The 17,877-nt window shown below is 46.7% G+C and overlaps 1 long non-coding RNA gene across 2 annotated transcripts in view; it reads left to right on the forward strand.

The window, feature by feature from the left end:
• The first annotated feature begins 4,772 nt into the window (after window positions 1–4,772).
• The window catches only part of LOC134987365 (uncharacterized), a 96,609-nt gene continuing 83,504 nt past the window's right edge, over window positions 4,773–17,877 (forward strand). The window contains exons 1-2 of one of the 2 annotated variants that reach the window (XR_010193076.1): window positions 4,773–4,982; window positions 11,697–11,775. This is a non-coding gene — a long non-coding RNA (uncharacterized LOC134987365). The remainder of the gene's footprint in view (window positions 4,983–11,696; window positions 11,776–17,877) is intronic. The other variant, XR_010193124.1, reaches the window with a different exon arrangement.

Below are 17,877 nucleotides of genomic sequence, written 5' to 3' on the forward strand. Positions count from 1 at the left end.
AGCTTTATTTTATTCTAATAATTGTAGGTCCTTCAAGTACTTTGGGAGGCACTGATAGCAGTGCCTCCCGTGGATAATGGGAACGGGACAGAGCGGGGGGCGGGGCCAAGCACAGGGCTGTAAAAGCCCATTAAAAAATATATGGAAAGCGGCACTTAAACAAGTGCCTCGCTGACAGGGACACCACCCCCATGTCAGCGAGGCACCTGTGATTGGACAGCGGATCCAGGGCTGGATCCGCTTGTCCAATCACCCACATGCGGCGCTGGAGGCGGCGGGTCCCGGCGGTGAGTGCCTTGGACGTAGCTGGGAGCAGCGGTGGGCCTGCAGTGTGTGCGGCTCTCCCACCGTCCTCCTCCGCCGGCTCCCACACAGTCAGCAGCGGTGTCCTCCCGTCCTCCTGCTCACCTGACAGCCGCTGCAATCCGTGAGGCTCTCCCACCGTCCTTCTCCGCGGCTCCGTTCTCCAGCAGCAGCAGGTTAGATTAACACAGTGTTTATTTTCTTGAGCAGTGGCTTTTATGTGAAGGGAGGTAAATGATTAGTTAAGGCTATTTATTCCTTTCTAAAACTAGTTTTCTGACTGTGCATCATGTTGGACTAATTACTGGGTTATGCTGCATTGATTAATTTTTAGCGGTATTTGATGTATACATTTTACATCAACATATCACATGCTCTCTCTCTCTCTCCTCTCCCCGTCCCTCCCGTGTTCCTCCTCTGATGTCATTCGTCTTCTCTGTCTGCCTCCTCTGATGTCATTCATCTTCTCTCCCTCCTCTGATGTAATTCGTCTTCTGTGATCTGATCTATGCTGTCTCAGATGTCTCTCTCTCTCTCTCTCTCTCCCCTGTGGATCTGTAAGTATAATGTTCATTTTTACAGGTCACCCTACCCTATTGGATTCTACTGGACAAGTGGACGTGACCGGCGTGGGATGTAGGTAAGTAATCTCTCTCTCATTTTTACAGGAAACCCTATTGGATTCTACTGGACAAGTGGACGTGAGCGGCGTGGGATGTAGGTAAGTATGTGTGAGTGTGTAAGTGTGTTATAATAAAATTTTACTTTCACGGTGTGTGTGTTGTGTTTTTATTTGGGTATTTTTGTTGTTGTAGAACTACAGGTACCAGCGAGCCCGTTATTTCCCCGCATGCTGGTACTTGAGGTTCTCCAAGTACCAGCAAGCGGGGGAGGCTTGCTGGGCCTTGTTGTTCCACAACAAAAAACAATATTCTTTTTTCACACACATGGCTATCAGCCTGGCACCCACCGCCCAGGGGTGCTGGGGACAGCCTCGGGCTTCACCCCTGGCCCTTGGGTGCCTGGAGGGGGGGACTCCTTGATTTAAGGGGTCCCCACTCATCCAGGAAACCCCGGCCAGAGGTGACTAGTTGGGGGGGGTAATGCCACGGCCGCAGGGACCTACATAAAAGTGTCCCCCGGCTGTGTCATTATCTCTCTGGCTAGTGGAGCCCGATGCTGGTTTTAAAAATACGGGGGACCCCTACATCTTTTGTCCCCCATATTTTTGGAACCAGGACATGACTAAGAGTCCGGTGCTGGTTGTGTAAATACGGGGAACCCCTGTCCAATTTTTTTCCAGTATTTAAACAACCAGGACCGGCTCAAAGAGCCCAAGGCTGGTTATACTTAGGAGGGGGGACCCTACGCATTTTTTTAACCCATTCAGACACTTCTCCATTAAGTTAATGGAAGCCCTGGACAACAAAATTGCATTCATGTCCTCCTCCCACTCTCTTCCCAGTCCCAAACATTAATTATTATTATTTTTTCTATAAAAATGTACAATATATCACAAGTAGGATGAGCAGGCAGGCAGCGGGCATTGGCGGCATCGGACTGAGATACAAATTAGTGGCAGAAGGCTGGGTCAGTTGATGGTGGGCGAGTTTGTAAGCCATTGGCGGTGGCAGCGGACATCGGCTCAGAGGCAGTAGCGGGTATTGGCTCAGCGGCGGTAGGGGTCATCGGCAGGAATCCAGCGGACATTATGGCTGTAGTGCCTCACCAGCCACTGACCTCACCGCACGCCACTGCTAAATTTAGCACAGCTACGATCATCTTCACTGACATGCGGGGGGACGCCCAGCACAGGGCTAGTCCACCCCGCATGTCAGTCCGGCTTCCCCCGCACAAATACAAAAGCATCACACAGCGGTGATGCTTTTGTATTTGTGGAGTAACTCCCGGCCAGCGCAGCTCCTGTGGCTGGCCGGGAGCTGAATGCCGCTGGCACTGGACACAGCGGCTGCGTGAGACTTTATTCAAAAGTATGAAGGCATACTTTTCTTATTATTGTAACACTTTTAGTTTTACAATGTGCACTGCATTTACAGCAGTGTCCCGTCCATGAGTCATGTGACCACCTTCACGATCTCGTTGAGCCCTCCCCTCCTCCATAATTAAGATAAGCAAATATGCCTACACATGTGTCACTAGTGGCTCTCTTCCGATTCGCAGTAGACCGGAAGTAGCACTATAAATACCCTCTTCTCTGAGGGTGTAGCGTGAGCGATTTCCTTCTGAAAAAGTCCCCCATGGCTAAACATACATCAGGAATTGTCCCCAGGTGTCTCCGATATCTGCGCAGAGCGGGACGCCCAACACACAGGTTCTATATGCTATTTTCTGATGGTCAGATGTAATTTTTAGTAGTGGAATGATAGCCTGTCGAATGCAGTGTGTCTGTTGCTTAAGGGGTTATAACCCATAATATGCCTTTTAGCTCCACCTCAATGGGTTACCTTCTATATGTCTGTTGACTGGTGTCAGAGAGATATTCTGCAGATTAGCTCCGTTACATAATTTTCAGAGCAAGATTTAACAAGCAAATCTCAGCTGCTATTTCTATATGTTCAATACCGCTGGCTCAAATATCACAGCTCTGGTATATATCTGTGGGGCAATTTGCTATAAGAATAGCATCAGTTACTTTATGGATACACGTATCAATCTATTTTGAGTGTTGCAGGTTATTATGTAACAAAGTTGGTTTCAATTTTCAACTTAGAAAGTTATTCTCAAGGAAGTAGATGCTTTAGCAGAGAATCTATGCAAGCTTATTAATGGCTAGAATTATTATTGCAGACTAGCCCATTATAATATTAATGTTTACACAACTCTGCCACGGGTGGTATTCATGTGACTGGTGGTCGGGAGACCGACGGTCACATGACCTCCACCAACATCCCGCCCCCTCACTATTCCGATGGTCGGCATGCCGACCAACAGGGACTATTTCCACTCGTGGGTGTCCACAGCGTGGCGAGCACAGCGAGCTCGCAAGGGGCTTGCTGCACTCGTCCCTCCCTGCCGGGATCCCGGCGTCTGTATGCTGACCGGCGGTCTCCTGACCGCCGGTCAGACATACTACACCCCTCTGCCACATGCTATTTAATGTACATTTTCCATCACATGCCTGCAACTCTAAATCTTGTTTCCAACATCGGGAGTAGTGTTGTGCCAGTAATTCTCTCATCGGCTACGCTGGTTATATGCCATCAACTGACAGCAGAAATGAACCCACACACTTGAACCCTGGTGATCGCTTTGCTTTTCCATTGGCTGGTACGAATATAGATGTCAAACCCGTATCCAATGTGAAAGCAAATACGGGGCGGCAGAATTTTGAAAATACCACTAACAGCCATGCCTATCCTTTTTTCCTAGAAATGCCAGCACCAAATGGTGTGAATATTAAGATTCTAAATAATATATGCCTTGCAAAGGATATTATTGCTGAACCTGTGTGTTTTTTATTATATGTCTTGTTATATGTTGTTTTGTCCATATTTCGCCTTTTTTAAATGATGCTTGAGTACAAATGTACTCTTATATACAGAATCATTAAAAGTTATATTTTAATATAATACTGTTAGACCAATAAGCTTGTGTTTGGTGTATATTTTCATATCCCCCTTTTGTCTGTGATCAGCTGTGTCTTATCAGCAGTCTGATCTCAGGGTAAATGTAATAGCCCACAAGTTGCGGCAAGTGCTGAGATTTCTGGAATTTAACACCAAGATTTAAAGTACCAATTTTGTTTTTGACGAAAACATTTTGGTTTCACCTTTAAAAACAGAAAATAAAGTGTATGACAACAGGCCCCCCAGCTCCACTCTGCTTTGCTGTCAGATTTAATTGTTATAACTTGTAATACGTGTTTAAAATTGCTGCTGATATGTTATTACAGTCTTTCTTTGATTAAATGTGCTAATTTCATTTATTTTTGAGATTAAGGGTAATGTGTAGCCCTTTTGAAGGTTAGAAGGCCACCCAATGCAACCCCAGAAGTATATCAGGCTGCTTAATCCAGACCATAAGATACTGGATACATTAGGCAGAACATTTAAAAAATTTAAAATAGTCTAAAAAAAACCCAACATTTTATATGTTTGATTTTGCTATAGATTTCACAATATCACAAGGCATATTATTAAATTTCACACCCACCATTTCTCTACTCAGTTCTTTAGTTATTAACAGTTATTTATATAGCTCACACATATTCTGCAGCACTTTACAAATGTAACCTCCATCCACATAATGGGAGTTACAGGAAAGAGGCAGAGTACATACACAGTATGTACTGTATAATATAAAGTACTGTTTATTATTAAAAGATGTATTTTGAATGTATTATTGTTCAAATATACATAAGAAATGTACATGAGCAGAGAAAGTGCCAGAGACTTTTCTAGAAACTCCCTGTGCAGTTAGAAATAACTGCCATGAGCCCTGAGCAGGGGGAGGAGCCTGCAACAGGCAGCAGTTGAGGAGATTGTAGAGGTACCTGAGGAGAGCGGTACCTCAGGAGCTGAGGAGAGGATTTTACCTCATGTGAGAGACAGAGTTCGTGCTCTTAGGAGAGGAGACAGGTCCTGTATGTAAAGAGACAGGACCCTTGCAGCTTAAGGCAGCGGGAGAAGGAGCAGCAGTATAGGCGGCAGCACTGACAGGTATCACTGACAGCCAGAACAGTGCTCAGAGGATAAGGGTGTGGAGAGGCATCAGTGTTCAAGTGCCTGCATTTCCCTTCTAGAGGAGGATATACAGTAGTTGTGGGAGCTACACAGCTGCTTAATGGAAATGACCAGTGCTGCATAAAGGAGAGATCTGTACGAACTCACTGCACATCTCACACATCAGGGGCCAGATAGTAACGTGGTGGCCAGCGGTTACCTGTCTTTACCAGCAGAATTCAGTAGGCGTATAACTTGTGACTGAGCCAGCACATTGTGACATGTTTATACACTACTCTGCTGTAAAACCTGCATGTAATGTAGCCCACCACTGACTGAGTGAAAGGGCTTCTAGCCACCTGTAACACAGGACAGAGGGCTCTGCACACTTAGGCATAGACAGAGCTGCACCTTACAGTAATATGAAAAAGAAGGGGAAACAGCTGATCTAGTTATCACCTGAAGTGAAGCAAAGAACCTACAGTATATAGAGCTAAATTACTTTCTCCAATATAACAGCACAGCAACTTCATTAGATACATCTTATTTCCAAAGACAAATCCTTGGGACTACATTAAACTACATCAGGTGCATATGACGACAGTCCATCTAATGAGGAACCTATTTCAGTCAGGAAAGGGAGTGGAGCGCTCATTAAACATACAAATAATATATATTACATATATATGATCTACTAACTACAGTTGTATCTATCTTTCACTTACTGAGTGTTTCATGTGGGTATGGTGAAACGGGAGTCTTACCCAAAGGACATTAATAAATCTATTCATGAAAATACAAGAGATATTGCAAGTGGTTATATGTGTAACTAACAATATATATTAAATGTAATATACATAGTATCTTGGCATTAAGATAAACAATATTCATCGGTGGGTTTTCCCAAGTAGGCCCCATGATATATATATATGATATATATAACCAATAGCCTGGTTATATGAAGAGTGTGTTACATAAAGAATATTATTTCTCTAACGTCCTAGAGGATGCTGGGACTCCGTCAGGACCATGGGGAATAGCGGGCTCCGCAGGAGACAGGGCACATCTAAATAAAGCTTTTAGGATCACATGGTGCGTACTGGCTCCTCCCCCTATGACCCTCCTCCAAGCCTCAGTTAGGTTTTTGTGCCCGTCCGAGAAGGGTGCAATCTAGGTGGCTCTCCTAAAGAGCTGCTTAGAAAAAGTTTTTTTAGGTTTAAATCTCAGTGAATCCTGCTGGCAACAGGATCACTGCATCGAGGGACTTAGGGGAGAGATTTCCAACTCACCTGCGTGCAGGATGGATTGGAGTCTTAGGCTACTGGACACTTAGCTCCAGAGGGAGTCGGAACACAGGTCCTCCTGGGGTTCGTCCCGGAGCCGCGCCGCCGATCCCCCTTACAGACGCTGAAGACGGAGGTCCGGAAAGCAGGCGGCAGTAGACTCCTCAGTCTTCATGAAGGTAGCGCACAGCACTGCAGCTGTGCGCCATTGTTGCTACACGTCTCACTGATTCAGTCACGGAGGGTGCAGGGCGCTGCTGGGGGCGCCCTGGGCAGCAATATTAAATACCTTTAGTGGCAAAATAAATACATCACATATAGCCATTAAGGCTATATGTATGTATTTAACCCAGGCCAGTTTTCTTAAAACCCGGGAGAAAGCCCGCCGAAAAAGGGGCGGAGCTTATTCTCCTCAGCACTCAGCGCCATTTTCCTGCTCAGCTCCGCTGGTGAGGAAGGCTCCCAGGACTCTCCCCTGCACTGCACTACAGAAACAGGGTAACAAAGAGAAGGGGGGCATAATTTGGCGATATTGATATATTAAAAGCGCTTATATCAAAAACAACACCTTCTAGGGTTGTTTATATACATTTATAGCGTTTTTGGTGTGTGCTGGCAAACTCTCCCTCTGTCTTCCCAAAGGGCTAAGAGGGTCCTGTCTTCGATTAGAGCATTCCCTGTGTGGCTGCTGTGTGTCGGTACGTGTGTGTCGACATGTATGAGGACGATGTTGGTGTGGAGGCAGAGCAATTGCCGGTAATGGTGATGTCACCCCCTAGGGAGTCGACACCGGAATGGATGGCTTTAGTTATGGAATTACGTGATAATGTTAGCACATTACAAAAGTCAGTTGACGAAATGAGACGGCCGGAAAACCAGTTAGTACCGGCTCAGGCGTCTCAGACACCGTCAGGGGCTGTAAAACGTCCCTTACCTCAGTCAGTCGACACGGGTACCGACACAGATGAATCTAGTGTCGACGGTGAAGAAACAAACGTATTTTCCAATAGGGCCACACGTTATATGATCACGGCAATGAAGGAGGCTTTGCAGATCTCTGATACTGCTGGTACCTCAAAAAGGGGTATTATGTGGGGGGTGAAAAAACTACCTGTAGCTTTTCCAGAATCAGAGGAATTGAATGACGTGTGTGACGAAGCGTGGGTTAACCCAGATAGAAAACTGCTAATTTCCAAGAAGTTATTGGCATTATACCCTTTCCCACCAGAGGTTAGGGCGCGCTGGGAAACACCCCCTAGGGTGGATAAGGCGCTCACACGTTTATCAAAGCAAGTGGCGTTGCCGTCTCCTGATACGGCCGCCCTCAAGGATCCAGCAGATAGGAGGCTGGAAACTACACTGAAGAGTATATACACACATACTGGTGTTATACTGCGACCGGCAGTAGCCTCAGCCTGGATGTGCAGTGCTGGGGTAGTGTGGTTGGATTCTCTGACTGAAAATATTGATACCCTGGATAGGGACAGTATTTTATTGACTCTAGAGCAATTAAAGGATGCTTTTCTTTATATGCGAGATGCTCAGAGGGATATTTGTACTCTAGCATCAAGAGTAAGCGCGATGTCCATATCTGCCAGAAGAAGTTTATGGACGCGACAGTGGTCAGGTGATGCGGATTCCAAAAGGCATATGGAAGTATTGCCATATAAAGGAGAGGAATTATTTGGGGTCGGTCTTTCGGACCTGGTGGCCACGGCAACTGCCGGCAAATCCACTTTTTTACCTCAGACCCCCTCCCAACAGAAAAAGACACCGTCTTTTCAGCCGCAGTCCTTTCGCTCCTATAAAAACAAGCGACCAAAAGGACAGTCTTATCTGCCGCGAGGCAGAGGAAAGGGTAAGAGAGGGCAGCAAGCAGCCCCTGCCCAGGACCAGAAGCCCGCCCCGGGTTCTACAAAGCCATCAGCATGACGCTGGGGCTTTACAAGCGGACTCAGGAGCGGTGGGGGGTCGACTCAAGATTTTCAGCAATCAGTGGGCTCGCTCACAAGTGGACCCGTGGATCCTGCAGATAATATCTCAGGGTTACATGTTGGAGTTCGAAAGGTCTCCCCCTCGCCGGTTCCTAAAGTCTGCTTTACCAACGTCTCCCTCAGAAAGGACGTCGGTTTTGGAAGCCATTCACAAGCTGTATTCTCAGCAGGTGATAGTCAAGGTACCCCTCCTACAACAGGGAAAGGGGTATTATTCCACACTATTTGTGGTACCGAAGCCGGACGGTTCGGTAAGACCTATTCTAAACCTGAAATCCTTGAACCGGTACATACAGAAATTCAAGTTCAAGATGGAGTCACTCAGAGCAGTGATAGCGAATCTGGAAGAAGGGGACTTCATGGTGTCCCTGGACATAAAAGATGCTTATCTGCATGTCCCAATTTACCCCTCACACCAAGGGTATCTCAGGTTCGTGATACAAGACTGTCATTATCAGTTTCAAACGCTGCCGTTTGGTTTGTCCACGGCCCCTCGGGTCTTTACCAAGGTAATGACCGAAATGATGGTTCTTCTACGAAGAAAAGGCGTATTAATTATCCCTTACTTGGACGATCTCCTGATAAGGGCAAAGTCCAGAGAACAGCTGGAAGTCGGTGTAGCACTAACCCAGGTAGTGCTTCAGCAACACGGGTGGATTCTGAATCTTCCAAAATCTCAATTGACCCCGACAACTCGTCTGCTGTTCCTGGGAATGATTCTGGACACGGTTCAGAAAAAGGTGTTTCTCCCGGAGGAGAAAGCAAGGGAGTTATCCGAACTTGTCAGGAACCTCCTAAAACCAGGAACTGTGTCAGTACATCAATGCACAAGAGTCCTGGGAAAGATGGTGGCTTCTTACGAAGCGATTCCATTCGGCAGATTCCATGCACGGACATTTCAGTGGGATCTGCTGGACAAATGGTCCGGATCGCATCTGCACATGCATCAGCGGATAACACTGTCACCAAGAACAAGGTTGTCTCTCCTGTGGTGGTTGCAGAGTGCCCATCTGTTAGAGGGCCGCAGATTCGGCATACAGGACTGGGTCCTGTTGACTACGGATGCCAGCCTACGAGGCTGGGGAGCAGTCACACAGGGAAGAAACTTCCAGGGCGTGTGGTCAAACCTGGAGACGTCCCTTCACATAAATATACTGGAGCTAAGAGCGATCTACAATGCTCTAAGCCTGGCAAAATCGCTGCTTCAGGGTCAGCCGGTGTTGATCCAGTCGGACAACATCACGGCAGTCGCCCACGTAAACCGACAAGGCGGCACGAGAAGCAGAAGAGCAATGACAGAAGCTGCAAGGATTCTGCGCTGGGCGGAGAATCATGTCATAGCACTGTCAGCAGTGTTCATCCCGGGAGTGGACAACTGGGAAGCAGACTTCCTCAGCAGACACGACCTTCACCCGGGAGAGTGGGGACTTCATCCAGAAGTCTTCCACATGATTGTGAACCGTTGGGAAAGACCAAAGGTGGACATGATGGCGTCTCGCCTCAACAAAAAATTGGACAGATATTGCGCCAGGTCAAGAGACCCTCAGGCAATAGCTGTGGACGCTCTGGTAACACCGTGGGTGTACCAGTCAGTGTATGTGTTCCCTCCTCTGCCTCTCATACCAAAGGTACTGAGAATTATACGGAAAAGAGGAGTAAGAACAATACTGGTGGCTCCGGACTGGCCAAGAAGAACTTGGTATCCGGAACTTCAAGAGATGCTCACGGAGGATCCATGGCCTCTACCTCTAAGAAGGGATCTGCTTCAGCAGGGACCTTGTATGTTCCAAGACTTACCGCGTCTGCGTTTGACGGCATGGCGGTTGAACGCCGGATTCTAAAAGAAAAGGGCATTCCAGAGGAAGTTATTCCTACCTTGATTAAGGCTAGAAAGGAAGTGACTGTACAACATTATCACCGCATTTGGCGAAAATATGTTGCGTGGTGTGAGGCCAAGAAGGCTCCAACGGAAGAATTTCAATTGGGTCGATTCTTACATTTCCTGCAAGCAGGATTGTCTATGGGCCTAAAATTGGGGTCCATTAAAGTTCAAATTTCGGCCTTATCAATCTTCTTCCAGAAGGAATTGGCATCAGTGCCTGAAGTACAAACTTTTGTCAAAGGTGTACTACATATACAACCCCCAATAGTGCCTCCAGTGGCACCGTGGGATTTGAACGTAGTTTTGAATTTTCTCAAATCTCATTGGTTTGAGCCTCTAAAATCGGTAGATTTAAAATACCTTACATGGAAGGTAACCATGCTATTGGCCCTGGCTTCAGCCAGGAGAGTTTCAGAGTTGGCAGCTTTATCATACAAAAGCCCATATCTGATTTTCCATTCGGACAGGGCAGAACTGCGGACACGTCCTCATTTTCTCCCTAAGGTGGTTTCGGCTTTTCACTTGAACCAGCCTATTGTGGTGCCTGCGGCTACTAGCGACTTGGAGGACTCCAAGTTACTGGACGTTGTCAGAGCATTAAAAATATATATTTCAAGGACAGCTGGAGTCAGAAAATCTGACTCGTTGTTTATATTGTATGCACCCAACAAGATGGGTGCTCCTGCGTCTAAACAGACGATTGCACGTTGGATCTGTAGCACAATCCAACTTGCACATTCTGTGGCAGGCCTGCCACAGCCTAAATCTGTAAAGGCCCACTCCACAAGGAAAGTGGGCTCATCTTGGGCGGCTGCCCGAGGGGTCTCGGCATTACAACTTTGCCGAGCAGCTACGTGGTCAGGGGAGAACACGTTTGTAAAATTTTACAAATTTGATACTCTGGCTAAGGAGGACCTGGAGTTCTCTCATTCGGTGCTGCAGAGTCATCCGCACTCTCCCGCCCGTTTGGGAGCTTTGGTATAATCCCCATGGTCCTGACGGAGTCCCAGCATCCACTAGGACGTTAGAGAAAATAAGAATTTACTTACCGATAATTCTATTTCTCATAGTCCGTAGTGGATGCTGGGCGCCCATCCCAAGTGCGGATTGTCTGCAATACTTGTACATAGTTATTGTTACAAAGATCGGGTTATTACTATTGTTGTGAGCCATCTTTTCAGAGGCTACTTCGTTTTTTGTTATCATACTGTTAACTGGGTTCAGATCACAAGTTGTACGGTGTGATTGGTGTGGCTGGTATGAGTCTTACCCGGGATTCAAGATCCTTCCTTATTGTGTACGCTCGTCCGGGCACAGTACCTAACTGAGGCTTGGAGGAGGGTCATAGGGGGAGGAGCCAGTACGCACCATGTGATCCTAAAAGCTTTATTTAGATGTGCCCTGTCTCCTGCGGAGCCCGCTATTCCCCATGGTCCTGACGGAGTCCCAGCATCCACTACGGACTATGAGAAATAGAATTATCGGTAAGTAAATTCTTATTATTTTTGTCAGAAGGCAATTAACCTACCTCTATGTTTTTGAATTGTGGGAGGAAACCTGGTGGAATCGGAGAAAGAACAGATAAAGTCCACACAGATAGGGCCTTGGTGGGAATTGAACCCAAAAACTCAGTGAGTAAACAATTTGAACTCTGTTCCTTCATTCCTGAAAGTTGCAGCATTTTAAAGGTGTTGTTTCATATCAGAGTTAGCCCAAGGGACCATTAGGGACATGAATTGGCATCGGCAACACACACTTTGATCAAAGCTACAAATAAGACACATGGGGAAATGGCTAGAGTAGAATCAGAGTATGCAGAGGTAGGTGCTAAATCAAAAACTTTTTAAGTAGATTTGTAACCATACATCTACTGCTGATCACCTAAATGTTAGAATGTTCGGTGAGAAGATAGATGGTGCAGAAATGGCGGGCACAGGTGCTTTCGGAGGTCACATGGATGCTTGGGGCCAGAGTATGCGAAGTAGTTGGAAAATAATTTTAATGAGTATAAGCTGTCAGGTAAGAAATGACTTGCAAGAATGATGGAATGACTGAAGGATGTGTGTGTATTAATAATACAGAATTATATAGCTACTGCATGTGAGGTGCTGTAGGCCACAATTACATTTGACATATGTGACAGCTACAAGGTGACCATAGAGTGATTAGAAAAGCTGTACTGAGGAAGACTGGGATTGGAGATCTTCATGTTTATTGTAATGTTGTGCAAAACAGTAAACATATAATTACACAGTGATGCAGGCAGTTCTGCTGCTGCTTGAAAAGAGGGACACTAACTGTAGTAATTAATTAGGTCTAGATTATAATAATAGGGAAAAATATATGCACATTTATTTTAAACAAAAATGAAAATAATTGTATTTTATAAAACTGTTTAGGATGTTTTCCTTAGTCCAATCTGTGACACTTAGGGAAATTGGTACAAACTTTAAAACAGTATAAATACGTGAATGATTACCATATTTACTTTCATTTTGTAATTTGTACCAAGAAAATGGCAATGAGACAATGAGAATCTGATTGGCTGTTATGGGTTGCAGCACTTTTATTCTCTGCTTTGTTCCTAGTGTTTCGGCAATGAAAGTGTAGGCTGAGTAATGTACATACATTTCATACTATGGCAGCAAATTCATACGTTTCAAATGAATTGACTCTTAGGTATTCGATGTTGACAACCACCAAAAAATATAACATAAAACAGTAATTATCAGTAATCTATGACCTAGGCTGGGTTATTAAAGGCATTGGTAGAACTGCTGTTTTCAAAGTATAAATTCAAGACATAAACACAAAAATAAATGAAAAGATTGAGCGATATTGCATTATAAGAGGCACAAAGAGGTCAGACTGCCTCCCCAAGGAAATGAGCTTACTGTTTGGGAGAAAATATCTATACGTTGCCAGAAAGATGCTGGTGAGGGGAATTAATGTAGCAGTTTGTTGGAAAATGGAATTGTTTATAGGACCACTAAACCCAAAAATTTAAATTTCTGCAGGGAAAACATTGGGTGCAGAGTGGATCTTGATCCAGAGGCACCAACAGGCTAAAGCTTTAGGCTGTCCCAGGATGCATTGGGGCCTCCTCTGTAACCCCGCCTCCAGGCACTGTGAGCTCAGTTTTTCAGTTGGTGCTGCAGTAGCAGGTCACCATAACAGGAGGGCTGCACTGGGCAGCCATGAAAAAACTTTTTCTGACAGAAAATTTCTTCAAAACTGGGCTGTCAGCGCTGTATGTCATGGTGACACACAAACAAAGAGGAGGAAGGGGGGTGCAAATCCCCACCCCCAAATTCCCTTCCGCACACTGAAAATTACCTGTAACCATCCCTGAATCTATCTGGTAATAAAATTCAGAGAATTTGTCACAAATGTTTGCAAACACATGTTTAAGCTGCTGGCCACTTCACGGCTTCTCTGATACAGCAGTCCTAACTACTTAATAGCAGTGCCCACATTGGGCCATGTAATTTGTCACAGTACGCCTCATGATAAAGGTCAATACTAAAACATTTCCAGACAGAGAGCTAACTTACCAGGGAGCCACCCCCAGGATCTCCCATTGGCACTACAAGGAACAGCATGCCTTCCAAATGCTGCTCCCATTCAATGCCTCATGCTCACAAGCAGACAAACAATTTGGAAGCTGCTCAATCATACCTGGAGATAATTATATATCAGGTGCTGGAAGGGGGAGGGGTCATAGACAGACAAACAAAGAGGAGGAAGGGGGGTGCAAATCCCCACCCCCAAATTCCCTTCCGCACACTGAAAATTACCTGTAACCATCCCTGAATCTATCTGGTAATAAAATTCAGAGAATTTGTCACAAATGTTTGCAAACACATGTTTAAGCTGCTGGCCACTTCACGGCTTCTCTGATACAGCAGTCCTAACTACTTAATAGCAGTGCCCACATTGGGCCATGTAATTTGTCACAGTACGCCTCATGATAAAGGTCAATACTAAACATTTCCAGACAGAGAGCTAACTTACCAGGGAGCCACTCCCAGGATCTCCCATTGGCACTACAAGGAACAGCATGCCTTCCAAATGCTGCTCCCATTCAATGCCTCATGCTCACAAGCAGACAAACAATTTGGAAGCTGCTCAATCATACCTGGAGATAATTATATATCAGGTGCTGGAAGGGGGAGGGGTCATAGACAGACAAACAAAGAGGAGGAAGGGGGGTGCAAATCCCCACCCCCAAATTCCCTTCCGCACACTGAAAATTACCTGTAACCATCCCTGAATCTATCTGGTAATAAAATTCAGAGAATTTGTCACAAATGTTTGCAAACACATGTTTAAGCTGCTGGCCACTTCACGGCTTCTCTGATACAGCAGTCCTAACTACTTAATAGCAGTGCCCACATTGGGCCATGTAATTTGTCACAGTACGCCTCATGATAAAGGTCAATACTAAAACATTTCCAGACAGAGAGCTAACTTACCAGGGAGCCACCCCCAGGATCTCCCATTGGCACTACAAGGAACAGCATGCCTTCCAAATGCTGCTCCCATTCAATGCCTCATGCTCACAAGCAGACAAACAATTTGGAAGCTGCTCAATCATACCTGGAGATAATTATATATCAGGTGCTGGAAGGGGGAGGGGTCATAGACAGACAAACAAAGAGGAGGAAGGGGGGTGCAAATCCCCACCCCCAAATTCCCTTCCGCACACTGAAAATTACCTGTAACCATCCCTGAATCTATCTGGTAATAAAATTCAGAGAATTTGTCACAAATGTTTGCAAACACATGTTTAAGCTGCTGGCCACTTCACGGCTTCTCTGATACAGCAGTCCTAACTACTTAATAGCAGTGCCCATGGTGACACTTCAGCGCTGCAGCTTCATCACCTCCCAAGCGGCGTCGCATACTTCCGCGGCCTGTTCCTGGGTACTTGCGGTGGAGACTCTCCGACTTTAGGCACACGGTCACAGACGCTCTCCTGGTTCGCGTGGCTTCTACGGGGAGGAGGTAAGAGGGTCCCCCAGGTGGGACCCACCATTAAATCGCGTTCTGATTGCATGTCTAGGAAGGCGGACTGCGATGCTGGCGTGGACACTGTCACCGAGCACGGACCCCACTATATCCGCCAGGGCATATGAGTACAGGTCGGGTGTACTAACGCCCCTGTTAATAAGGCTCCGTAGTACAGGCGGTGAGGCCCAGCTTAAGGGAGTGGGCGCTTGACCTGTATCTCTTTCCCAGCCCAGGGTGACATCTATTGCAAATTTCTCTGACGTCCTAGTGGATGCTGGGAACTCCGTAAGGACCATGGGGAATAGACGGGCTCCGCAGGAGACTGGGAACTCTAAAAGAAAGATTAGGTACTATCTGGTGTGCACTGGCTCCTCCCACTATGACCCTCCTTCAGACCTCAGTTAGATTTCTGTGCCCGGCCGAGCTGGATGCACACTAGGGGCTCTCCTGAGCTCCTAGAAAGAAAGTTTATTTTAGGTTTTTTATTTTACAGTGAGACCTGCTGGCAACAGGCTCACTGCATCGAGGGACTAAGGGGAGAAGAAGCGAACCTACCTGCTTGCAGCTAGCTTGGGCTTCTTAGGCTACTGGACACCATTAGCTCCAGAGGGATCGACCGCATGGAACTGGCCTTGGTGTTCGTTCCCGGAGCCGCGCCGCCGTCCCCCTTACAGAGCCAGAAGCAAGAAGAGGTCCGGAAAATCGGCGGCAGAAGACATCAGTCTTCACCAAGGTAGCGCACAGCACTGCAGCTGTGCGCCATTGCTCCTCATACACACTTCACACTCCGGTCACTGAGGGTGCAGGGCGCTGGGGGGGGGGCGCCCTGAGCAGCAATAAAAACACCTTGGCTGGCAAATATATCACAATATATAGCCCCAGAGGCTATATATGTGATAAATACCCCTGCCAGAATCCATAAAAAAGCGGGAGAAAAGTCCGCAAAAAAGGGGCGGAGCTATCTCCCTCAGCACACTGGCGCCATTTTCTCTTCACAGTGCAGCTGGAAGACAGCTCCCCAGGCTCTCCCCTGTAGTTTGCAGGCTCAAAGGGTTAAAAAGAGAGGGGGGGGGGCACTAAATTTAGGCGCAATATTGTATATACAAGCAGCTATTGGGAAAAATTCACTCAATATAGTGTTAATCCCTAAATTATATAGCGCTCTGGTGTGTGCTGGCATACTCTCTCTCTGTCTCCCCAAAGGGCTGTGTGGGGTCCTGTCCTCAGTCAGAGCATTCCCTGTGTGTGTGCGGTGTGTCGGTACGGCTGTGTCGACACGTTTGATGAGGAGGCTTATGTGGTGGCATAGCAGATGCCGATAACTGTGATGTCGCCCCCTGTGGGGCCGACACCAGAGTGGATGGATAGGTGGAAGGTATAAACCGACAGTGTCAACTCCTTACATAAAAGGCTGGATGACGTAACAGCTGTGGGACAGCCGGCTTCTCAGCCCGCGCCTGCCCAGGCGTCTCAAAGGCCATCAGGGGCTCAAAAACGCCCGCTCCCTCAGATGGCAGACACAGATGTCGACACGGAGTCTGACTCCAGTGTCGACGAGGTTGAGACATATACAGAATCCACTAGGAACATCCGTTACATGATCACGGCAATAAAAAATGTGTTACACATTTCTGACATTAACCCAAGTACCACTAAAAAAGGGTTTTATGTTTGGGGAGAAAAAGCAGGCAGTGTTTTGTTCCCCCATCAAATGAGTGAATGAAGTGTGAAAAAGCGTGGGTTCCCCCGATAAGAAACTGGTAATTTCTAAAAAGTTACTGATGGCGTACCCTTTCCCGCCAGAGGATAAGTTACGCTGGGAGATATCCCCTAGGGTGGATAAGGCGCTCACACGTTTGTCAAAAAAGGTGGCACTGCCGTCTTAGGATACGGCCACTTTGAAGGTACCTGCTGATAAAAAGCAGGAGGCTATCCTGAAGTCTGTATTTACACACTCAGGTACTAGACTGAAACCTGCAGATAGTGCTGCTGCAGCGTGGTCTGTGACCCTGTCAAACAGGGATACTATTTTGCTAACATAAGAGCATATTAAAGACGTCATCTTATATATGAGGGATGCACAGAGGGATATTTTGCCGGCTGGCATCCAGAATTAATGCAATGTCCATTCTGTCAGGAGGGTATTAGAGACCCGACACTGGACAAGTGATGCTGACTTTAAAAGGCACATAGAGCCTTATAAGGGTGAGGAATTGTTTGGGGATGGTCTCTGGGACCTTGTATCCACAGCAACAGCTGGGAAGAAAATTTTTTACCTCAGGTTTCCTCACAGCCTAAGAAAGCACTGTATTATCAGGTACAGTCCTTTCGGCTTCAGAAAAGCAAGCGGGTCAAAGGCGCTTCCTTTCTGCACAGAGACGAGGGAAGAGGGAAAAAGCTGCACCAGTCAGCCAGTTCCCAGAATCAAAATTCTTCCCCCGCTTCCTCTGAGTCCACCGCATGACGCGGGGGCTCCACAGGTGTAGCCAGTTACAGTGGGGGGCCGCCTCAAAAATTTCAGCGATCAGTGGGCTCGCTCACAGGTGGATCCCTGGATCCTTCAAGTAGTATCTCAGGGGTACAAGCTGGAATTCGAGGCGTCTCCCCCCCGCCGTTTCCTCAAATCTGCCTTGCCGACAACTCCCTCAGGCAGGGAGGCTGTGCTAGAGGCAATTCACAAGCTGTATTCCCAGCAGGTGATAGTCAAGGTGCCCCTACTT

Source organism: Pseudophryne corroboree, chromosome 1 (assembly GCF_028390025.1).
Source record: "Pseudophryne corroboree isolate aPseCor3 chromosome 1, aPseCor3.hap2, whole genome shotgun sequence".
NCBI classification, from domain to species: Eukaryota; Metazoa; Chordata; class Amphibia; order Anura; family Myobatrachidae; genus Pseudophryne; species Pseudophryne corroboree.